This window comes from Lynx canadensis, chromosome A2, assembly GCF_007474595.2.
Source record: "Lynx canadensis isolate LIC74 chromosome A2, mLynCan4.pri.v2, whole genome shotgun sequence".
Classification (NCBI taxonomy): domain Eukaryota; kingdom Metazoa; phylum Chordata; class Mammalia; order Carnivora; family Felidae; genus Lynx; species Lynx canadensis.
The window spans coordinates 123,711,063-123,729,521 of record NC_044304.2 but is presented as its reverse complement, the minus strand read 5'-3'; the positions used below and the strand labels follow the sequence as shown (position 1 = coordinate 123,729,521).

At 37.6% G+C, this 18,459-nt stretch overlaps 1 protein-coding gene across 1 annotated transcript in view; it reads right to left on the bottom strand.

The window, feature by feature from the left end:
• Positions 1 to 18,459, bottom strand: part of BBS9 (Bardet-Biedl syndrome 9) — a 456,168-nt gene that overhangs the window by 271,129 nt on the left and 166,580 nt on the right. The window lies entirely within an intron of this gene.

The window sequence follows — 18,459 nt, the reverse complement described above, 5'->3', positions numbered from 1 at the left end:
TTTAAACATGATTTATATTTATATAAGCACTCCCAATGTTAGGATTCATTTTACAGGGGGAGAAGAAAACCTTAACAATTCTTATAATAGCTGTCAATTTGGGGGACCTAACAACATGATAAATCATGCTCCAAGAGCTTTCCAAGTAACTGTATCATTTAATCCTCGCTCCAGCTTTCACTTGGCAGATTCATAATAATCATGTGAACACTTGTGGAACTACAGTGGATCAAGAGCTGGTCTACGGGCTGGTGAAGACCATGGCTGAGGCACAGGAGCAAAGACAAGACAATCCGGGAAATGGTGAAAAATGCTAGTGAAGTAAGGCCTCCAAGACCTTGAAGAGAAATGCACTCCCTGATCTTTTCCTTTTCCTTCTCTATACCTTGGGGACCTGTGTTTGTGCTTTGCCCTGGGACCCCACCATAGCTTCCTTTACACACACTGCTACTCAAGCAGCCACAGTCATTCTTGCTCTCGACTCTGAGGGAGAAGTATCCCATTTTCTCATTTCATGGCTCTTTCTCCACCACTCTTCAAATCCTGATTATCTCTGTTCCTCCTCATTCTTTTACTCTTCCTTCTTCATTAGGCTCCCTTATCTCTTTTCTCTTTTTTTTTTTTAATGTATGACACCACTTATTTTATTTTACTTTAAATATTTAGTTTGAGAGAGAGAGAGAGAAAGAGAGAGAGAGAGGAGAAAGAGACAGAGAGGGTTTGTGGAGGGGGTGGGGGGAGAGATTCCCAAGCAGGCTCTATGCTGACAGCACAGGAGCTCTATCTCACGAACCCATGAGATCGTGATCTGAGCCGAAACCAGGAGTCAGTCACCCAACACACTAAGCCACCCAGGGGCCCTTCTTTTTTACTCTAGAAACTAGCCCAAATATATAAATTATACATAAAGCTAGGATACTATTTTTAAAAGTTCTAAGTTTTCCTGAACTTGCTATTAAAAGAATTTCATTAAAATGAACACAATTTGCTTCTTCCCTAGCCTACTCAGAAGAAAAAAGAAGTCAACATTGTCATATGTCATTTTGAGGTGATACATAAGGAATTTGTCTGATTTTCTTTTGTTTTCTAATGGTCTTTGATTTAAAAAAAAAAAAAAGATTTCTGGGGCGCCTGGGTGGCTCAGTCGGTTAAGCGACCGACTTCAGCTCAGGTCATGATCTCACATTATGTGAGTTTGAGCCCCGCGTCGGGCTCTGTGCTGACAGCTCAGAGCCTGGAGCCTGTTTCAGATTCTGTGTCTCCCTCTCTCTTTGACCATCCCTCATTCATGCTCTGTCTCTCTCTGTCTCAAAAGTAAATAAACGTTAAAAATAATTAAAAAAAATAAATTAATTTTAAAAAAAGATTTCTAACCCTGTTCTAAAGATTAAATATTAATCAAAATTAACAGAAAATTTGAGAGAAAAATAACTTGAAAAAAATGTTGCAAATTCATCTGAAAAAAAAAAGGATGACTTATACAAGTCTAAGCCTTATTCAGAATAAGTATGAAATCTTAAAACTCCTCAATTTTGGATCATGGCAAGGGGTCAGCTCATTACTCTAAAGGCTTAACTTGGTTTAAAGTAGATATTGTCTTTCCTATAAAGTCACCAGCATCCACTTTACCACCTGTCTTCAACACAACATTCTTTTTATTATTTTTTTTGAAACGTTTAAATACTATGTATGTATATCCAGTTCTTATATTTGACACAGAAGTCAAAAAGTGCCTCAATTTTACCTCTATTTCTTTAGGTTATTTCTGCTTAGAACTAACATTTTTTTTTAAGTTTTTAAATTCCAGTAAGTTAATATACAGTGTAATATTACTTTCAGGTGTATACTATAGTGATTCAACACTTCCATACAATACCTGGCACTCATCTAAGCAAGTGCACTCCTTAATCCCCATCACCTGTTTTACCCCCCTCCCCATCTACCTCCCCTCTAGATACAACATTCCTATATATATACTTTCTCCAGGATTTAATTTAGGCATGGTCAGTGCCACATAGTCCTCTGGTATGACTTCAGAGAAACAAAAAATAAATTGGTATCATACACTCAACAGCTAAAATATTAGAAAAGAGTCAGGGACCTTAGGGTTAGGGTTCTAATTCTGGCTCTGCCCCTATATAGCAGAGTCAACTTAGAGAAGTCTTCCTAAATGTTATCTCTAAAATGAGAAAGTGAGACTATACGATCCTCAAAAATCTTTAAGTCTTATGAACTGGTTCTGTCAATCTAGCTCAGAAAATAAGCACTCCCAACATAAAATTATTTTCCAAAATATAGTGTGAAAAGCAACCCCATAGTACCTCTGAGCTGTACTCTTTCTTTGCAGGCAGCTGAAGCCACCTAGTGGCCACAGAAATCCTACCTTCCAGTTCTGAGGAGCCCATTTCAACAGGGCAACCCTCTGTCCCTTCTGAGTTATGACTGTGGTCTATTCCCCATTCTCCAACCCCACTGAGGTCTGGAAACTCAATGAGTCTTCAGGAAACTCTAGAACACTAAAGACAAGATCTTTGGCTGGCTTCTCAGAGAATGAGATCATCAGTTTTCTTAATACAAAAGAGTATTTCCATTTTATCTTCACCCTTTGAGTGGTCCATAATATATGAAACCTAGTATGACCCAATACAAGTATCCCTCAGTATCCAAATTTATTTGGTCTTTAAGTTGAATAGCTTATTATTGAATCAATTTTGTTCCATTGTTTTACACAGCAAGTATCAACAATTTTGACACAAGAGATTTATCTAAAAATGCATCTAAACCTATTAAGTTTCTGAGTCCAGATAGAAAAAGAGTTTGAATAGTAGTGCATACATTTCTTTCTTCAGACTCTAAAAAATACATATATTACTACCACTCAACCTGCCCGAATATAAAAGGGAGGAGCCAGGCTTGGTCTTTCCCTCATGGGAAGAATTTAACAAAGGTCACCAGAATGTCTTAACAATAAATTATAAAATTTAAAGCAATTTATTTTTTCTTCAACCGCATCTGACTCACCACATATAATTTAGATAAAATAACAGAAATTTAGACTTCAGATGAATTCATTTAACACTGCACAGTTTATTCCACAGGAACTAGAATAAGCTCTAAAAATTCTAAAATAAATGAGTGGAATGTCTGTCTAAAACACCTATGATGGAACAGGCACTTTGACTCTGGCCTATAGCACTACTTAATAAATAAGTAATGTCATCACTTGGTATCTTAAATCAAAGAACAAATTTTAAAATATATGTATCATTCCTAAAACTAAGCCAAATTTAAGTATAAAGAGAAAAAAGAAAAACACAATCAAGATTTTTTAACAATCTCTCTACTTAAAGAACATTTTGTTTAACAATATTATCCATTTGAGTTAATATGTAAGGTTTTGTGGATGATGGAATATTATGCTGGAGGAAGTCATCAAGTAAATCAAGTAATGAGTACACTACCACTTATATCTTAACAGTTAACATTGCCAAAACTAAGGTCCCCACATTACTGGTCCTTGAAGCACATCAGCTAACCCAAGGCACCAAAATAATGTATTTTATGAAGAACCAAGGTCAAAGATGTTATATTCCTAGGACACATAATAATTTTGTGTATTTAGCAATGGGGCATGAAAATAAACAACAGAGTTTGCTCAGGAATCTGAAAGTAATTGTTTCATCACTCAGTAAACAGATCCCTGCCTTAACAATACATTTGACCAAAATTCCAGATGGATTTTAAAAGTTAAATTTTAAAATACGAAACTACAAAAATATTTATCTGCCCTTGGGATGGAAAGACCTTTTACTGCAAGAAAGCAATGGAGGAAAACTACAAAGGAAAGGATCACTAAATTAAACAACAAAAAAAATTTTAAACATGTTATATGCTTTAAAAAATATAGTAAAAAAGAACAAAAGACAAACAAACTGGGAAATCATTGGCAACCAATGAAAACTACATAATTTAAGTTGAAACATATGACATTGTGAATATTCGTTTTTGACCTATAAAAACCATCTTATATGTTTCATCTAATATCTAAAGAACTCACAAAAAAAAACTTACAAATCAATGAAAATGAGATTATGTTCCAAAAGGAATAGGTAAAAGGAAATGTACAATTCATAATTAAAAATAAGTCAGGGGTGCCTGGGTGGCGCGGTCCCTTAAGTGTCCAGCTTCAGCTCAGGTCATGATCTTGCAGTTCGTGGGTTCCAGCCCCACAGTGGACTCTGTGCTGACAGCTCAGAGCCTGGAGCGTGCTTCAGATTCTGGGTCTCCCTCTCTGCAATCCCCACGCCCCCCTCCCCATGCTCTGTCTCTCTCTCAAAAATAAATGAACATTAAATCTTTTTTAATAAAAAAGTAAAAAAAAAAATTTTAACAAAAATAAGTCAATAGATGAAAAAATTTCAAAATTAAAGAAATACATATTTTTAAAATTATTTTTAAAAAGCTGTATTTGATTATTGAATACCTTAAACTAGAAAACATTGTGTTTAATAATCAGTCCTGCTGTTACAAAAGGTACACGAAGATAAAAACTCTCATACACTCCCAATGTAAATGTAAATTTGTTAAATATGCTGTTAGTGTTCATTTTAGAAAATCAAAAGCCTTGGAGCGCCTGGGTGGCGCAGTCGGTTAAGCGTACGACTTCAGCCAGGTCACGATCTCGCGGTCTGTGAGTTCCAGCCCCACGTCAGGCTCTGGGCTGATGGCTCAGAGCCTGGAGCCTATTTCCGATTCTGTGTCTCCCTCTCTCTCTGCCCCTCCCCCGTTCATGCTCTGTCTCTCTCTGTCCCAAAAATAAATAAACGTTGGAAAAAAAAAAAAAAAAAGAAAAAATCAAAAGCCTTAAAAATGTTCACTGCCTTTTACACAGTAATCGACTTCCACAGTTATTAAGGAAATTTAGAAACAACCCAAATGGTAGGAAAAAGAGGAAATATTTTTTAAAGCATAGTGTATATATAATGGAAAGTTGAGAAGCCATTAAATAGCTATATATATCTATATATAGATATCTATATATAGATATATGGAGAGAGATCGATTTGGTCAACTGCGATATAACATTGCAGGTGCTATGGCACAGTTGGAAGACAGTGCTGTTAATATGCATGTGGAAGCAAAACAAAGGTAGAAGGCACAGAAGCTGAATCCTGACCTACAAGTAAATCCTGGGACATGGAAAAAAAACAAACCAAAAAGGGCAGACTCTGGCTTTGGTGAACTCACTCAGTCTTACTACTTTAAATACCCTTTTTGTGCCAGCTCCCATATTTATATCTCCAGACAGAACTGTCTCTAAGTCCAGCTGTATACATCCAGCAGCCTACGTGACATCTCCACTTGGAAGGCCAGACAACAGCTGAAGTTGAACATGGCTACAACTGAGTTCCTGATTTTGACTGCTCCCCTCCAACTCAAACCTGTCCCTCCCTCAAGCTTACATATTTCCAAGACAAGGAGATGTATTAAACATTCAGTGAAATAAAGAAGTCCACAGTGGCTGGAACAAAGAAAGTTCAGAGGAAGATTAGGTAAAGACGGGGCCAAGAAATTACACAGAGTTAAATCATAGAGTCTCTTGTAAACTTTGTTAAAAATTGTGCATTTTATCCTCAAGCAATGGCAAATCACAAAAGGTTTTTAAGTATAGGAGTGAGGAGTGATTCATCTTTGACAAAGATCTCTTCTGGCTGCAATGTGGAGAAACCACTCTGAGTGGAGTTAATATATTAAGTCTAGGTGAGGAACGTGGTGGCCCACGGAAAAATGATGGAAATGGAGAGAAGGGGATAGATCAAAACATATTTAGGAGGTATGACCACATCATTTCAGTTAATCCCCCCAATAATCTTATGAGGAAAAAACACTGCCTCTACTTTACCAAAAAAAAAAAAAACAGAATGAAACCCAGAGAAGAGAAAATAATAGACCATGGTTACCTGGAGATAATAAGCAGAGAAGCAGAGGAGCAGAAAGCTGCAGGCTGTCTCACTTCAGATCAGAAGCAATGCACTATCACATAGTGGCCCACAATAGATAGTCAATGATGCTTCATACAAATGATTTTTTTAGAGTAGACTATGCATTCAGCACATATAAAATGCTAAATGTATTTAACAGAATTGTGTTTTAAATACAGAAACTACAGAAGGGGGTTCATTTCATTATTTTTCTTTTTTTTTTTTTTTAATTTTTTTTTTCCACGTTTATTTATTTTTGGGACAGAGAGAGACAGAGCATGAACGGGGGAGGGGCAGAGAGAGAGGGAGACACAGAATCGGAAACAGGCTCCAGGCTCTGAGCCATCAGCCCAGAGCCCGACGCGGGGCTCGAACTCACGGACCGTGAGATCGTGACCTGGCTGAAGTCGGACGCTTAACCGACTGCGCCACCCAGGCGCCCATTTCATTATTTTTCTAAGCATAATACCTAAGTGTTAAAGAATCAAATATGAAAAACAGGGATGCCTGGGTGGCTTAATCAGTTAAGCATCTGACTTAATCTCAGCTCAGATTGTGAGATCAAGCCCCAAGTCCAGCTCTGTGCTGGGTGTGGAGACTGCTTGGGATCTTCTTTCTCTTCCTCCCCTCTGCCCCTTCTCCATTTGTACACATGCACACACACAAGCACTCTCTCTCTCAAAAATAATAATAATGATGATAATAATAAAAAAATAAAATAAGGAAAATATAAAAGGAAAAGAGGCCAATTCTACACAAAATGTCATGTAACTGATATTTGCCTTTAATCTACAAAGTTAAATATGAAATGATTATAGTTATTTCCTCATGTTCAAATGGAATTAGCTGACACACCTGGTTGAATTCTATAGCAAGAGCACATTTGATACCATTTAGAAGTTGTTATTGTCAGCAGGTTCTGACTTTGTACATTCAGAAAAAATTTAAAATCTCTTGATGAAAGTTACCAATTGTTAAAATTATCTGAGTTTTAAAGTAGATGAATGAATATCTACAGAATCTAACAGGGATGTGGCTCTCTCTAGTTTTTGTGAACACAAGGATGTCTTAAACAAAAAAGAAATAATTTTCATGTTAGAGATACCTCAAATTATAATTACTCTTATGATTAAACCAGCTTTAGATTCTTTAGTGCCTCTATCAAACTAACAATGAAACAGAAAACAAAAGCAGAGAGCGCACAATTTTGTTCTACTTTCTTTCTTATTTACCTCTCATTTCTCTACTGTATTTCATTTACTAGACATTCATTCATTAAACATCTTCAAACACCTACTATATGCAGGATACCATCTGAGGTGCTACAGAGCATGCACAAATTAATTGAAACCAGAAATTAGCTCAAAAAAATTGCAAGCCTATAAAGGAATAAAACATGCTCCCTGATAAGAATAATATGACATGGAAGACATAAGTGTCATAAGACAATTATAAAGTACTTTAGTATTCAAAAGTAGCAGTGTCGTTTCTAGCCAGGAGGATCAGGGAAATTTCATTGATGGAAAATGAAACTGAATCTGGAACACTGGAATAGCTTATTTTTTTTAAGTTTATTTATTTATTTTGAGAGAGAGAGTGCATGCGAGAGCGAGGGAGGGATAGAGAGACAGGGAGAGAGAATCACAAGCAATGATTCTGATGAATCAGCAAGAGCAGCACTGAGCCTGACAAGGGCTTGAAATCATAGACTGTGAGATCATGACCTGAGCCAAGATCATGACCTGAGCCGAAACCAAGAGCTGGACACTTAACCAACTGAGCCACCCAGGAGGCCCTGGAATATAGCTTATTCTTCAGCGATTGTTTTCTGAAACCTGAATTAATTCATATTGTGATTTGGAAGCAAGGAAATGATATCAATAGAACCCTGAGGTTGGTTCATACTCAATTTTTGTTGCTACCTGAATGCTCTGAACCTCCACGCAGCCACAAGAAAGCAGAGCACGTGTCGGCACACGATGCGCCATTCTTCTGCTGTCCTTCACAGCCCAGTTTGCACACATGTCCTGCACGGACAGTGTTTCCTATGGTTCTGAAGATCAGTGTGCACTTTGCTCTGGTCTCCTCAACACTTCCTTCAAGCTACCCTCACCTTTCTATTTAAAAGTAAAGTCCTATTTTATTATGATTATTATTATGGTTTGTTTTTTTTCTTTTTCATTTGGTGGGTTTTGTTTTGCTGACTTTTTTGGTGCTCCAATTACAAAATTATATAAATTTTAAGTGATTCGTCTCATGAAAATTTATTTTTTAAAACCTTCTTACTGGTATACCTGAAACTAATGTTAACACTGTGTATCAACTATACCACAATTAAAAAAAAAAACAAAACTTCTTGCAGCTAATTTGTAATTTATGACATTAAAACATAAACACTTGTAATATTTGAACCTATTAAACTTAGAGAGTAGGTATAAAGAATATCAAGTATGAAGGACATGAGGGAATAACAACACGAAAGGAGAAAAGTTCAGACTACATATGAGAAAGAACACGAAGCCTGAATGTGGAACAAGTGAAGGCATTTTGAGCAAAAATATGCTTTAAAAAGATATATCTTAAAAGACTTAATATAGCTTAAAAACAGAAAGGTTGATTCTCACCAAAACGACCTATAAAATCCCTCAGCTTTTTTTTTTTTTTTTTTTTTTTAAGAAACGAACAAGCTGAGGACGCCTGGGTGGCTCAGTCAGTTACGAAAAGAAACTCTTGAGGGGTGCCTGGGTGGCTCATTCGGTTACGCGTCTGACTTCGGCTCAGGTCATGATCTCACCGTCTGAGGTCAAGCCTCATGTCTGGCTCTGTACCCACAGCTCAGAGCCTGGAGCCTGTTTCGGATTCTATGTCTCTGTCTCTCTCCCTCTCTGTCAAATAATAGAATATATCCAACTTTTTATTTCCAGTTTTATTATGGTTTTCTAATATCCCTTCCATATTCCTTCTAATTATCAAATAATAAAGCAATGCCAAAAGTAGTGGGAAGATACAGTATGCAGGTGGTAGCTGCCACCTGACACTGAGCCCTCCGTGTGGACACACCAAGAAAGCTAGTATGCAAACATATTCTCTCCCATGGAAAAGAAGAAAGTTTTCTAAACAACAAGTTTAACACAATAAATTTTTCCATAAGTAAAACTAGATATTGGAGTCCTTCCTTGACACATGAAAAAAGACATGATTCTATGCCATGATTTTCCAGTGTATTAAGCCCTTACAGGAATTAAGTCAGGCACTAAACAAACCACCTGTGTATTTTCAGCACATATGTGCTGAGGAGTTAATTTTTCAGTTTTTAAAAATAATTATGCCTTGTTTGTCCTTTCCTGCATGACTGTCTCTCAGGCAAAGCTTCATACCTGCCAGTTGTTTTTGTTTGTTTGTTTTTTGTTTTTAAAGATTTTATTTTTAAGTAATGTCTACACCCAACATAGGACTCAAACTCATAACCTAGAGATCAAGAGTCACATGCTCTACCAAGTAAGCCAGCCAGATGCCCCTAAGGCAAAGATTCATACCAATATACTTTGATATACTTAGCTCATACTGCATATGAAAATTTAGGTCCCAGAAGAATCAAATGTAGAATATAAATTTCCCAACTCACAATGAGGTATTTTTTTACCCACCATTCCATGTTGACTTCCGAAGAATGAAAAATTTAAAACAATTTCTAAGGGGCAATTTGAGGTTTATGTAAATGGTTTTCAGTTATTGCTATCTATAATTAGCCTCATGATAATCAAGAGCTCAATTATTTAATGGGAGAGACATGGTAATTAGAGTGTCTAAGAGAAGAACAAGTAAAATGTGGGAGCCAAGGCCAGCTTCCAAAGATATCAAAGTAGCAAAAACTCTGCAAAAGTAAGTTGTCACAGCAAATTGCAGAAATTACAGAGGTTTCACTGGGTAGACAGAACAAAATATCTCCTGTAGTAATTTCAAAGCATCAAGAACTCAAGCGATTAGCCTGTTCTTTCAAAACTTCTTTCAAACTCTTATTAGACTTACTAGAAAGTCAACACAAGACTACATACTGAATCTAATTATGTTCACAGACTAAACAAGTAAATTGCTAACCAGAAAAAAAAAAAAAGACGTAACTCCTTAGAAGTGCCTATTTTGCACCGGGGAAGCAAATTATATTTATAAGGATTTGACTCAACTCTAACTTCTTTCATTACTGAAAAAAATATGTATTTATTTAGCACCTACTATATTCAAGCACCATTCTAAATGTTAAAGATAAGCAGTTTACACTGGTCACTCCCCTCAAAGACCTTAGAGTACAGTGGGCAATACAGACACGTAAATCAAGCAAGAATGTACAAGGCACACTCTGATGGATAATGGATGTAAGCAAGGGAGCCAATAGAAACAACCGAGGGGCACCTGGGTGGCTCAATCGGTTAAGCGTCTGACATCGGCTTAGGTCATGGTCTCAGGATTCTTGGGTTTGAGACCCACATTGGGCTCTCTGCTGACAGCAAGGAGTCTGTTTGGGATCCTCTCTCCTTCTCCCTCTCTCTCTGCCCTTCCCCCACTTGCTCTCTCTAAATAAATAAACTTTTACAAATTTAAAAACAAAAAAGAAACAAATGAGAAACATCAAATCAGATAGTGAGAGAATGTTTCCTAGAGGAAATAACACAAGCAGGAACTGGATAAGAAAAGGCGCAGAGCATTACAGCCAAATGTTCTCGATGAAAGAGACATACACACAGCACAAAATACCAGACATTCAGGAAAAGTGTTTTAGTAAGACTAGAATCACTCATTCAATATCTATTGAGTATCATGGGGTGTCTGGGTGGCTCAGTTGATTGAGTGGCCGGCTCTTGATTTCAGCTCATGGAAACATGATCCCAGGGTCATGGGATGGAGCCCACGTCAGTCTCCACACTGAGCATGAAGCCTGCTTGGGATTCTCTCTCTCTCCTCAGCCCCTCTTCCCCACTCATGTTGTCTCTCTAAAATTAAAAAAAAAAATTTTTTTTAATTAAAAAAAAATATGTGTACCTATTTGGTATCAAAGTTATGCCAGGCACAGTTCTCAGAGTGACAATCAGTGAAGAAGTCACACAAAAATCCCTATCTTCCAGGAGCTCACATTCTAGAAAAGAGAAATACAATGAACGAAAGAAAGAAAGAAAGAAAGAAAGAAAGAAAGAAAGAAAGAAAGAAAGAAAGAAAGAGTGTGTTCAAAGACGACAATTGCTATGGGGAAAAAGAATGCAAGTAAAGTTAAGACTCCAATTGGACCTAAAAGGAAGGGCATGATCTTCACAGGTGTTAAGACCAGGGAGGTCATTCCAGAAAAGTGGAATAGCATGAGCATAAGTATAAAAATGCCCCTGTTTCTATCAGCCAGAAAGTCTATTTCTCCCTAAAAGAATTCAGATAGGAAGGTAGTTGATAGGGGCACCTGGGTGGCTCAGTTTGTTAAGCCACTGACTCTTGATTTTGTCTCAGCTCATGATCTCATGGTTTGTGAGATCAAGCCCCAGGTCAGGCTCTATGCTCAGAGTGCTGGGTCAGCTTGGGATTCTCTCTCTCCCTCTCCCTCTGCCCCTCCCCTGCACTCACTCGCTTGCTCTGTCTCAAAAAAAATAAATAAATAAATAAAACTTAAAAAAAGAAATCAAGTGTTTACCAAAAAAAAAAAAAAAAGACGAAGAAGAAGAAAGAAAGAAAAATGATGATAAAAATTAAAGGTAGCTTTGAATGTCTTACACAGAATTGTAGGTCTTACCTCACAAGTAATGGAAAGCCACTGAAAGATTCCAGCGGAGGAAAAACAACAAATTTTCTCAGTCTCCCTCAATTTCCATGTGATTTCTGACAGAACTGATCGTGTCCCTCCCATTCACTCACTCAATAGGCATTCATTGTGCAGCTATTGATACTATGTCAAAAATAATATTTTTAAAGTAACACTGTATTATGCATCATAAAAGTTTACAGAGGTGTGGCTCATGTCCAGTCACTGAACACAAAATACTAAGTTAATCTTGTGAAGCTAAAAGGCTTCATGGAGAATTTGAAAAACAAACAGAATTTAAACAAAAAGAGATGGACAAGGGTGCCTGGGTCACTCAGTTGGCTGAGTGTCTGACTTTGGTTCGGGTCAAGATCTCACTGCTCATGCGTTTGAGACCTGCATCAGGCTCTGTGCTGACAGCTCAGAGCCTGGAGCCTACTTAAGATTCTGTGTCTCCCTCTCTCTCTCTGTCCCTTGCCCACTTGTCTCTCTCTCAAAAGTGAATAAACATTAAAAAAAATTTTTTTTCAAACAAAAAGGGATGGACAGAATAAAGGTATTTTGGGTAGAGAAGCAGCATTAGCAGAGGTTTAGAGGTACACAATCATGTCATTGCAAGTGCAGTATAGGTAAAGCATGGCAAGAAACTTTTTGCCTAAGAGTTAATTCAGAAAAAATGCAAATGTTTCTAGGCCACATTACTCTTCTTTCAAAATTAAAATAGCTTTAATATGCCCCATGGGGGAAAGTATATTTCTTACTATTTAAATTAGCATTCTATTGAACAGAAGAATGTCATGGGGGGGGGGGGGGGCGCGAGAATAATGGTCACTGTTTTTAAGCCACTAAAATGTTAAAATACAAATACTTGGTTTTTGTTTTTTGAGGAGAAAAATACACCAGCTATCTAATAGCTCATGCAGTTAGCAGGGTATGTGTGTAAGGAAACTTGTGCAGAGCAAAGGGAAGACTACAAATGCAAATGGGCCAGACCAGGATAGTTCCTGAATGCTGTGAGCACTGTCTCTTAGTAAGGCAGTAACACAATTAGAGGGCATTTTCGAAATGGAATCTCCAGTAAAATACAAATCTAGGGGCTTTGATTAAGCATCCAACTCTTGGTTTTGGCTCAGGTCAAGATGTCAAGGTTCCAGTTTGGTTCCTGAGTTCAAGCACCAAATCAGGCTCTGCACTGACAGCAAAGAGTCAGCTTGGGATTCTCCATCTCCCTCTCTCTCTGCCCCTTCGCTTCTCACATAAATAAAATAGGGACACCTGGGTGTCTCAGTTGGTTAAGCGTCTGACTTTGGCTCAGGTCATGATCTCACGGTTTGTGGGTTTGAATCCCACTTCCAGCTCTGTGCTGACAGCTCAGAGCCTGGAACCTGCTTTAGATCCTGTGTCTCCCTCTCTCTCTGCCCCTCCCTGACTCATGCTTGGTCGCATGCGTGCTCTCCCTCTCCCTCTCTCTCTCTCTCAAAAATAAGTAAACATAAAATTTTTTTTACTAAATAAATGGAAAATAAAATAAAATGCAAATCTGATCACTACATTCCTTGGCTTAGAAACCTCCTATGCCTTGCTTCCCAATTAAACTTCAAATCCTATAAACAAAGCTATGATCTGACCCCAGCTCACTTCACTGGCCTCTCTAGTCAGCTCCTTCCCCCATCCACTCTCCCATCCCCCATTCCAACCACACACACACACACACACACACACACACACACACACCAGCCTTCCACCACACAGGCCTTATTCCATTTCTTCGGGATTGTCATTCTCCATGCCCTTTTGGTGCCTGGTACATGCTTCCTCCCCTCTCCTTATGAAGTATCTTTGTCCAGTTCAAGCCTACTCATTCTCCAGATTTCAACCCAAATGTCAGAAAATTTTCCCCTGACCTCATATTCTAGGTCAGGCCTCTTGTTATATGCTCCAAAAGTACCAAGCACTATCTATTCCTTCATAGAGTTTTTTGCTGTTGAAATAATATATTTATTTCTGTAATTATAAATTTAATCTTGGTCTCCCCAACTACAAGTTCCATGAATTCAGTGACCATGATTGCTTTGCTCATAAATGCATCCCCAGAACCTAGCATAGTAAGTGGCAAAGAGAGGGAGGGAAGCTAAACAAACACCCACTGAATTAATTAAATGAAGACAAGCCAAATAATTCTGTTGTGGGGGCTATCCCATGCATTGCAGGATGTTTAGCAGCTTCCCTGGACTGCACCTACTAAATACCAGTAATAACTCTCCTTTCCCCACTTTAAAAAAAAATTAGTGTTTAGTGTTTATTTATTTTTGAAAGAGAGAGACAGAGCATGAGCAGGAGAGGAGCAAAGAGAGGGAGATGCAGAATCCAAAGCAGGCTCTATCTGTCAGCACAGGACTGAACTAGGGGCCCAAACCTACAAACCCTAAGATCATGACCTGACCTGAAGTCAGATGCTTAACTGACTGAGCTACCCAGGCACCCCTCTTCTTCCTTCACTATGACAACTAAAAATGTCCTTTGGAAGACAAAATCTCTCCCGGTTGAGAACCACTGAGGTAGGTGATTATACATCCTGGTTTTGTACAAGACAGTCTCTGTTTATACCTGTTGTCCTGGTAAATTAATTTTCTAATGTTTATTCATTTTAAAAAAAAATTTTAACATTTATTCATTTTTGAGAGAGAGAGAGACAGAGAGAGAGAGAGAGAGAGAGAGAGAGAGAGCAGGGGAAGGGCAGAGAGAGAGAGGGAGACACAGGATCTGAAGCAGGCTCCAGGCTCCAAACTGCCAGCAGTGAGCCCGATGCAGGGCTCAAATTCACAAACCGAACTTGCAAACCGGGAGATCATGACTTGAGACAAAGTCAGACACTTAACCGAGACATACAGTCAACCTTATGTTTATTCATTTTTGAGAGAAAGAGATAGGGCATAAACAGAACAGGGGCAGAGAGAGAGAGAGACACAGAATCTGAAGCAGACTCCCAGTTCTGAGCTGTCAGCTGTCGAGCCGACATGGGACTCAAACCACAAACCGTAAAATCATAACCTGAGCCAAAGTTGGATGCTTAACTAAGCCACCCAGGCACCCCTTTTTTTCAATATTTTAAGTCCTTTCAAATTATTAATAGCACCCATGTTTATTCTCAGAATATCCCAGTTTGGATGATAAGTTATACTATCATCTTATCTCGATGTATCTTTATGGGTTCTCTTGCCCAGAATAAGTGAACTATTATGTGCATGATGACCATGGTTTTACTTCTAACACAGCAGAAATGATATCATTAACATTATTTCCAACAAATATGGTTTAAAACAACCATTAAAAAAAAACCTATCTATGTAGTAGGGTTTGGAATTCATAGAAACAGTATAATGACAATGGACAAAAGAAATATGACAGGGACAGAATGTATAATCGAACATGACAATTAATTAAGTGTAGAAAAAGAATGAGAGAAGTCAAAGAAGATTTCTAAGTTTTAGCCTGGGAAAGCTGGGTGTAAATCCATCTATGAAGACTAGATATACAACAGAAGAAGGGTTGCATTTTGTGGGGTAAATGGGGAGGCGAAATAGATAGCAAGGCTGCATTTTGAGGCACCTCCTCAATACTCAGATGAACCCCCCCCCGGCCCCCACAGACGTGTGGAAGAACAGTCTTGTAGACACACAGATCTTTATCATGATCCACTCCACTCCTTTGGCTCTACTGCCACTGGACCTCCCTTACTTTTCTAACTACTATTTGGGTTTCTTCAAGAGTCTTCTTCTTGCCTCCTAATTAAGAGATTCCCTAAACACTATTCATATACCTTTGTTCTTCCCACTCACTGTGAACTCTGAGAATTCAAAATTCTATTAGCTATTACAACCATGCTAAAAATTGCCAGCCTTATTCCTAGCCGTAATCTAAAAAATCACGTAGCCAGATGCTTCTGAATATTTCTACTTGAATTATATTAACTGACATGTGTATGAGTCTTTACAGCTTAAAAAGGACCTTTGCATACATTTATTTCCAACTATATACCTCAGTCATCTTAATTCAACATGCTGAAACTAAACTTTTCTTTCTCATAAAACTGGTTCTTTTTCTAAGTTTTCCATCTCTTTCAATATTTCTACAATTAACCTCACCACCATGTCCCAAATAATGACCATAATTCTTTCTCTGCTTCATGGCTCTATATTAAAAGTCACCAAATGCACCAGAAAAAGCATTTGACAAAATTCAATATCCATTTATGATAAAAACTCTCAACAAAGAGGATATAGAGGGAATGTGCCTCAACATAATACACATCATATATCACAAGCCTCCAGCTAATACCATACTCAATGAAAAACTGAAAACCTTTCCTCTAGCGTCAGGAACATGAAAAGGAGACCCCATTATTGCCACTTTTATTTAACAGAGTGTCGGAAGTCCTAGGCATGAAAGAAATAAAAGGCATCTGAATGGAAAAGGAAGAAATAAAACTTTCACTATTCACTGAAGACATGATATTATATATAGAAAACTCTGAAGACTCCATCAAAAGACAATAAACAAATTCAATACAAGAATACTACAGGATACAAAATCAACACACAAACGTCTGTTGTATCTCTACACACTAATAAACTATAAAAAGAAAATTAAGAAATTTATAAATTAACAATCCCATTTATAATTGCATCAAAAAGAATAAATACCTAGTAATACATTTAACCAAGGAGATGAAAGATCTGTATATGAAAACTGCAAGACATTAATGAAAAAAAATCAAAGACACAAATAAATAGAAAGATAGTCTGTGCTCATGGATTGGAAGAATCAATATTGTTAAAATGTCCATAATATCAAAAGCAATCTACAGATTCAATGAAATCCCTATCAATATTCCAATGGCATTTTTCAAAGAAATGGAACAAATAACTTTGAAATTTACATGAAACCAGAAAAAAACCTGTACAGCCAAAGCAATCTTCTGAAAGAAGAACAAAACTGGAAGCATCATGGTGCCTGATTCCAAACTATATTACAAAGCTATAGAAATTAAAATAGTACAGTCTGGCATAAAAACAAACACATAGATCAATGGAACACAGTAGAGAGTCCAGAATTAACTCACACATACAAGGTCAATTAACTTACAACAAAGGAGCCAAGAATGTACATTGTGGAAGGACAGTCTCTTCTATAAATAGTGCTAGAAAAACTGTAGAGCTACATGAAAAACCACAACCACTATCTTACATCATACACAAAAATTAACTCAAAAAAGGATGAAAGACTGGAACACAAGACCACAAAACTCATGGGGGGGGGGGAGAAACACAGGTAGTAAACTCCTTGACATAGGTCTTTGGCAATGACTTGGGCTAGACCATATCTAATGACTGGATGGACACATTAACCGTGATAATTCTTTAGCAAAAAACCACTTAAGACAAAGAATTTCAGAAACTCACTGATGTCTATTTTCTCACCTACTCCTGCATAAATGTTTAGGCTAATCTTTTTTATTTTATTTTTTAAATTCACATCCAAATTAGAATATAGTGGAACAATTATTTCAGGAGTAGATTCCTTAATGCCCCTTACCCATTTAGGCCATCCCCCCTCCCACAACCCCTCCAGTAACCCTCTGTTTGTTCTCCATAATTATGAGTGTCTTATGTTTTGTCCCCCTCCCTGTTTTTATATTATTTTTGTTTCCCTTCCCTTATGTTCATCTGTTTTGTCTCTTAAAGTCCTCATATGAGTAAAGTCATATGATATTTGTCTTTCTCTGACTAATTTCGCTTAGCATAATACCCTCCAGTTCCATCCACATAGTTGCAAATGGCAACATTTCATTCTTTTTGATTGCCGAGTAATACTCCATTGTGTATATATACCACATCTTCTTTATCCATTCATCTATCAATGGACATTTGGGCTCTTTCCATACTTTGGCTATTGTTGATAGTGCTGCTATAAACATTGGGGTGCATGTGTCCCTTCAAAACAGCACACCTGCATCCCTTGGAAAAATGCCTAGTAGTGCAACTGCTGGGTCATAGGGTAGTTCTATTTTTAGTTTTTTGAGGAACCTCCATACTGTTTTCCAGAATGGCTGCCCCAGCTTGTATTCCCACCAACAATGCAAAAGAGATCCTCTTTCTCCACATCCTCGCCAACATCTGTTGTTGCCTGAGTTCTTAAGGTTAGCCATTTTGACAGGTGTGAGGTGGTATCTCATTGTGGTTTTGATTTGTATTTCCCTGATGATGGTGATGTTGGGCATTTTTTCATGTGTCGGTTGGCCATATGGATGTCTTCTTTGGAGAAGTGTCCATTCATGTCTTTTGCCCATTTCTTCACTGGGTTATTTGTTTTTTGGGTGTTTAGTTTGATAAGTTCTACATAGATTTTGGATACTAACCCTTTCTCTGATATGTCGTTTGCAAACATCTTCTCCCATTCTGTCGGTTGCCTTTTATTTTGCTGATTGTTTCCTTCACTGTGCAGAAGCTTTTTATTTTGATGAGGTCCCAGTAGTTGATTTTTGCTTTTGTTTCCCTTGCCTCTGGAGACATGTTGAGTAAGAAGTTGCTACAGCCCAGATCAAAGAGGTTTTTTCCTGCTTTCTCCAAGAGGATTTTGATGGCTTCCTATCTTACATTTAGGTCTTTCATCCAGTTTGAGTTTATTTTTGTGTATGGT